Source organism: Triticum dicoccoides, chromosome 5B, assembly GCF_002162155.2.
Source record: "Triticum dicoccoides isolate Atlit2015 ecotype Zavitan chromosome 5B, WEW_v2.0, whole genome shotgun sequence".
Taxonomy (NCBI): Eukaryota; Viridiplantae; Streptophyta; class Magnoliopsida; order Poales; family Poaceae; genus Triticum; species Triticum dicoccoides.
The window spans coordinates 449,383,154-449,390,470 of NC_041389.1; the positions used below are offsets into that span (position 1 = coordinate 449,383,154).

At 47.7% G+C, this 7,317-nt stretch overlaps 1 pseudogene; it reads right to left on the reverse strand.

Moving 5' to 3' along the window:
• Positions 1 to 5,070: 5,070 nt before the first annotated feature.
• LOC119309695 overlaps positions 5,071 to 7,317 on the reverse strand; it is a 48,954-nt pseudogene continuing 46,707 nt past the window's right edge.

The following is a 7,317-nucleotide window of genomic DNA, read 5'->3' on the forward strand; positions in this document are numbered from 1 at the left end:
GACATGGCATAGTTCAAAACACATGTAGACATCAACCTCATAGGATGCACACATCAATCATGACAAAAATGACAAAAGAGCTAGTTCTAATAACAGACAGCAGAAAACATCATGAAGCACTCTTGCAACAAAGATTCAGGCATCAAGATGACCTCAAATGAACATGATGCAATGGAATGAAATGATGTACTCGTTGAGGCGAACAATTTGACATATTAAACGCACGAAACGGAGCTACGGATGCAGAGATACGATGCGATGAACATGGCATGACAATACTGCAGAATATCAGGGACTTGGTAAAAAAACAGAACGAGCGACAAATAACTATAACGCGCACGGGCGGGATCTAGAGGAGCTCACCCATGGGCTATCGGGCCCGGCTCGAGGAAGAGGCCTGGCAGGCCGGGAAGCTGGGCCGGCGGCCTGGCGCTGCTGGGCCGGGCGGCGGCGCGGACGGGCTCGTGCGGGCCCGATCCGGGTCCTGCGGGCCGCGCGGTGGAGGGAGGAGAGAGAGGGTGAGGTGGCGGCAAGCGATTGGGCGAGGCGGCAGCGCTGCTGACGTGGCGACGCGGGATTGGACGAAGCAACGTGTCCGGTGGACATGTCCGGAGCGGATGGACATGTCCGGCGGCACGGTGGAGAAGGGGCTAGGGTTTCGGGGGTTTGGACTGCGAAATGAACGGGGAGGGACACATATTTATAGGTAGAGGGAGCTAGGAGAGTCCAAATGAGGAGCGGTTTTTGGCCACGCGATCGTGATCGAACGACCGAGAGCATAGAGGGGAGTTAGATGGGTTTTGGGCCATTTTGGAGAGGCGTTGGGATGCAAGATGAAAGGGGTGTTTCGGGCTGCGCGGTTAACCGTTGGAGTACCAAACAACCTCTAAATGGCACGAAACTTGACAGGCGGTCTACCGGTGCTATACCAAGGCCACTTGACAAGTCTAGGGCCATTCCGAGAAAGTTCAACACCCAACCACGAAGAGAGGCGAGAAGGGGACGCCGGATGACATAGGAGTGCCGGATTGCAAAATGGACAACGGGGAAAAAGCTCGGATGCATGAGACGAACATGTATGCAAAATGAAATGCACATGATGACATGACAATATGCAACACGCAAGCAAATGACATGGCAACTACGGCGAATAACTGGCAGACACCTGGCGCATCGGATCCGGGGCGTTACACGCGGTGAGAGGGGAAGTTGCTGAGACTTCACGACCCTTCGGCCGCAACACCTCACCAGCTTCGGGGACTACTGTTAGAGTAGTGGGCCCCGGGTAGCCTCACCTGAGCCCCTGAACCTGTCAAGACTTTGGGCCGGCTTCACCCCACGAAACCTCATAATGAAGCGTCGCCTTCCAATGGTCGGCTGGTTCAACGGCTGGCTGCCCGAAGACGGCCAAGCACCAGCAGACGGCACCAAGACCGGCCGGCTCCTAGCAAATGGCCTCCCTAGAGGCCGGCGTCTAGCAGACGGCCACCCATCGCCCTCAGAGTTTGCGCCCCTTGTCAAGAGGACAAGATAGGGCGAGGCTATAGTGTAGTCCCTCGCCCCCGAATCCTGGGCTTGGCATGGCTATAGTGTCTCGTACAGGCGGAGATCTCCGCACAGCGCAGCACTGTCGCCACTCCCCCCTCCACGCCAGCTTGACAGGCGGAGTCCTTTCCCCATGACGACCTGTCACTATGTCCTGGGCGGCGGGCCCTACCAGGCAGCGAGAGCCTGGAAGATGATAGAAGCCAGACCAGTCGGGCCTGAAGGAGGCCGGCCTCCATCAGGCGGCCAGTTCCTCCCTCGGGGCCCATGCGCCATCAACCCGATAAGACGTGGTGTGGCTACAGTGATCTCCGACCAGGCGGCGGGACTGTAGCCACACTCTGCTGACCAAGCCTGCGTCATTAGCAGCACGACTATAGTGACCAGCCACCAACCAGACCCGCCAGCGGTGGGAGCGGCCTATCGGCTCCGTACCAGACCAGTTGGCGGGGCCCACCAGGCGGCGGGCCCTAGCGGCCGGCGGAGAAGCCGGCGACCAGAGACACTGACAGCCGGGTCCAGCACCCGGCCAGATTACCATTGTACCCCTGGGGGGTAGGCCTATATAAACCCCCTAGGGCACCCATGCAAAGGGTTCCCACACCATTAGAGCTGGCCACTACCCTAGAGGAAGAAGAGAGCTAGCCATGCCTCCTTCTACCTCTAGCACACAGCTCAAGGAGCACCATTGTATCACTTGTGCCTTAGTGATCATGCGGAGACCCCGCAGAGCAGGACTAGGGGTGTTATCTCCTAGGAGATCCCCGAATCTGGGTAAAGTGCATCATGTTCGTGTCTACGCCTTATCTCGCTTCCAGGCACCGACGACGTTCTACTCGCTCCCACCATGATAAGCCATCCATTGGAATATGTCGCACCCAACCCCCAACAAAAAACCACAACCACTCTCTCCATCCAAATATGTCAAAACCTTAAACTCCAACTCGGCCACACCGATATTTCCTATCCGGACCCACCGAGTTCACTTGACATAGCCACTGCCAGAAACCCTAACAGTTCGGTCCGACCGATACGGATCTCGGTCTCACTGAGATGGCCCTACAATCTCTCTGTTTCCCTTTGTAACATTTTGGTCTCACCGAAATGAGTAATCGATCACACCGAGTTTGCTTGACTGACTCTCGGTTTTCTCTTCATTAAATTCGGTCCCACCGAGTTCATGCAATCGGTGCCACCGAGATGATATTTTGCCCTCGCCCTAGCACATCGGTCTCACCGAGTTGTTCCAATTGGTCCCACAGAGATTCCTAACGTTCACATGTTTGAACTAATCAGTGCCATCGAGTTTTTCTATTCGGTCTCACCGAGTTGGGTCAAATGTGTGTAACGGTTGGACTTTTGTGTGGAGGCTATATATACCCCTCCACCCGCTCTTCATTTGCGAGAGAGCCATCAGAACATGCCTACACTTCCACCATTCATTTTCTGAGAGAGAACCACCTACTCATGTGTTGAGATCAAGGCATTCCAATCCTACTGCAAGAATCTTGATCTCTAGCCTTCCCCAAGTAGATTTCCACTCAAATCTCCCTTCTACCATACCCAAATGTGTGAGAGAGAGTTGAGTGTTGGGGAGACTATCATTTGAAGCACAAGAGCAAGGAGTTCATCATCAACACACCTTCTATTACCTTCTGGTGATTGGTGTCTTCTAGATTGGTTAGGTGTCGCTTGGGAGCCTTCGTCAAGAGAAGTGGAGTTGAACCAAGAAGTTTGTAAGGGCAAAGAAAACGTCTAATTCGTGAAGATCTACCCGAGTGACGAAGTCCTTCATGGACGATGGCCATGGTGGGATAGACAAGGTTGCTTCTTTGTGGACCCTTCGTGGGTGGAGCCCTCCGTGGACTCGCGCAACCGTTACCCATCGTGGGTTGAAGTCTCCATCAACGTGGATGTACGATAGCACCACCTATCGGAACCACGCAAAAAATCTCGGTGTCTCCATTGCATTTGCACTCTCCAAACCCTTCCTTTAACTTCATATGCAATGTGTTACTTTCCGCTGCTACACTCTTAGAATTGCATGTGTAGGAAGATTGCTTGACTTGTTCGAATTGCTAAAATCTGCCCACAACTAAAATTGGGAAAAGGCTAGATTTTTAGTTAGTCAAGTAGTCTAATCAACCCACCTCTAGACATACTTTCGATCCTACAGCATCTTCGATTGTATCGCAAATTTTGGAATACATATCACAGTCTACATTCATGATGATAGGTCGGTTGCTTATCACTCATGACACTCGTATCTGCATTTCAATAGAAAAATTGTCACATTTAGAAATATTCATTATGATCATAGCATTACCATCCACATCCTTTGCTACTTTGCTTGTTTTCGTTGTTGGACGACACCATCTTAGGGATTCTTGTAACACATGTGATGTGCAATTGGGTGCGCTTTCGAGAAAAAATGTCTAGCGAGAGGGAACAAGTTATTGTTTATATCTAAAACCAACATATTTTAAGCTCAAATTCATTGCATGTATTTCACTTCCTCCATCTCAGTTTACAGGGCGTGCGCGTCATTCTAGCTTGAGAATTTTACTAGCTATATATGTATTAGACCTCTCCCAATGCACATGTGCTTAGATAAGATGCTAAGTGCATTAATTTAGCAACTATAGTCCCCAATGCATAGGTGCTTAACTTGTTGTAGCTAAGCGCTCTTCATTTAATGACTTAGCTACTAAAATCTCTCATGCATTGGTGAGGTTGTTTCATTTAAATGTTTTGCCTAGGTTCGCGCGCTTGGCGTTGGTTCTTCCTGGGTCACCAAACTCACCTCTCTCCTCTTAATTGTCTTGCCACATCAGATTTCCCCTACATGGCAGGCTTAGCACCCGTACAACATGAAACATTGGGAGAGGCCTTATATGTGATGAAAAATATTTGTTTAGAAACTACATCCGCTTAAAGAAATCGAATGATATACTTTTGGTGACATATAACTTATGTTTAGTTAGCCAAATGAATGACCTAGAACTGCGCGCACACCCTGTAAACCGAGACGGAGGGAGTACTAAAGAAGTGGAGAGTTTTGCACTCCCTCAACTCTATGGACAATCCAATGACACAAAATGAATTATTAGGGTGTGAACTTGAAATTGCATGACAGCATTTTGCTAATTTGGTTACTCTTGCAAACATTACTGTTTACTAAAAACTTCAAAATTATATAGAATACGTGGCAACTAATATGCTGCTAAGAATTAGTATAAAAAATGGGCTAATGAACACTATAAAATTTTACAATAAATTGTATGCTTAGTACGATGGGCAAGATTATTGAGTGCACTAGAGCATTCATTGCTCCAACTTTGAAATTATGGTGGTGTTGAGGCCACTTCTCCCGTGCCATGTACACAAGTGTTGGTAGCACATTTCCTTCGTCATCATTTGCATTTTTGTCTTTGGCCTCTATCAGAATCTAGCAAAAGAAAGAATTATATAACTTGAAACTCCCAAATAGCATGCAAGTTATTTACTCCATAATCATGCAAACCTTTACTCAAATTTGGAGGGCAGGAAAGCTACCTGAACAATTGGATGGTGATTTTTGAGGTATTTTCTTGGTCCCATTCATGAAATCATTTATGGTTTGCTATGACTTCCTTCAAAATTTTACCTGACAAAACATTTGTATCAATTCGCTCGGTCATATCTTCGTACATCTCCTGCCCAAAAATGAAAGGTGTCAGTTGCCATGCCAAATCTTGAGCACTACGGGTAGCCTGCCCTTGAACATTAATTATCTTATCTAGTCACATGTGTGTGCCATGTTGTTCCCTTTTTTTAGCCTTGACTATAGAAAAATTGTTCTACGGTATTTTCATTAAAAATAAAGTAAAGTACAAAATAAGTTACAAAAAAACAAAAAAGGAGCAGAGCTCACTCAGCCAATCCCAGTTCTAGGTATCATGGACAAACCCATTATAGATATAAATCAGTCCAGTCCTTAATCCTGTTCGCTTTGCCATCTTTGGCCCTAAGTTGTACAGACCAAAGTCCTGCAGCCAGATAAAATTTCCATGAATCAATAGCAGGTGTTGCTGACTGATAGATCTTGTCATTTCTCACGGACCAAATACCCGAGTAACTCATAACTATAATATCTAGCGCTAAGTCTTTTGGTAACTGATTAGTAATGAGTAAGATCCCATCAAAAGTGGAGATACCTCTGGCTCTCCTAGATGCTATGATATCCCAGCAAGAGAGTGCAAATGGACAGTTACAGAATAAGTGGTTCAAAGTTTCTTCCACCTTATCAGAACATAAGGCACAGTGATAGTCTGGGAGGTACATATTATGTCCATGGAGCATATTTCTTGTATTAAGTCTGTCATCCAGAAGTAACACTACAAAAAAATACACTTCTGTGATGATACGTGTTTGTCACAGTAGGTCATGTTTTTTGTCATACATGTACATCCATGACGATTTTATGACAGAACCAAGATAGTCATACCTGTGATGTCGTAGAAGTGTTCCATGACATTACCAAAATTATCATCACGGAAGTTTCCACTTCCATGATGATAAATCACGCGTCACAGAAGTGCTTTCATCAAGGGTGACCTGTTGGAAATATGCCCTAGAGGCAATAATAAAAGGATTATTATTATATTTCTTTGTTCATGATAGTTGTCTTTTATTCATGCTATAATTGTATTATCCGGAAATCGTAATACACGTGTGAATACTTAGACCACAACATGTCCCTAGTGAGCCTCTAATTGACTAGCTCGTTGATCAACAGATAGTCATGGTTTCCTGACAATGGACATTGGATGTCGTTGATAACGGGATCACATCATTGGGAGAATGATGTGATGGACAAGACCCAATCCTAACCATAGCTCAAGATCGTGTAGTTCATTTTGCTAGAGCTTTTCCAATGTCAAGTATCTTTTCCTTAGACCATGAGATCGTGTAACTTCCGGATACCGTAGGAGTGCCTTGGGTGTACCAAACGTCACAACGTAACTGGGTGACTATAAAGGTGCACTACAGGTAGCTCCGAAAGTGTCTGTTGGGTTGACACGGATCAAGACTGGGATTTGTCACTCCGTATGACGGAGAGGTATCTCTGGGCCCACTCGGTAATGCATCATCATAATGAGATCAAAGTGACCAAGTGTTTGGTCACGGGATCATGCATTACGGTACAAGTAAAAGTGACTTGCCGGTAACGAGACTGAACGAGGTATTGGGATACCGACGATCGAGTCTCGGGCAAGTAACGTACCGTTTGACAAAGGGAATTGTATGTGGGGTTGATTGAATCCTCGACATCGTGGTTCATCTGATGAGATTATCGAGGAGCATGTGGGAGCCAACATGGGTATCCAGATCCCGCTGTTGGTTATTGACCGGAGAGCCGTCTCGGTCATGTCTGCATGTCTCCCGAACCCGTAGGGTCTACACACTAAAGGTTCGGTGACGCTAGGGTTATTAGGAAGACTTGTATGTGATTACCGAATGTTGTTCGGAGTCCCGGATGAGATCCCGGACGTCCCGAGGAGTTCCGGAATGGTCCGGAGGTGAAGATTTATATATGGGAAGTTGTCATACGGTCACCGGAAAGTTTCGGGGGCATATCGATATTGTACCGGGGCCACCGGAGGGGTTCCGGGGGTCCACTGGGAGGGGCCACCCCTCTCGGAGGGTCTCATGGGTCGTAGGGGGCAGGGAACCAGCCCCTGGAGGGCTGGGCGCCCCCCCTTGGGCCCATGCGCCTAGGGTTGGGGGGGG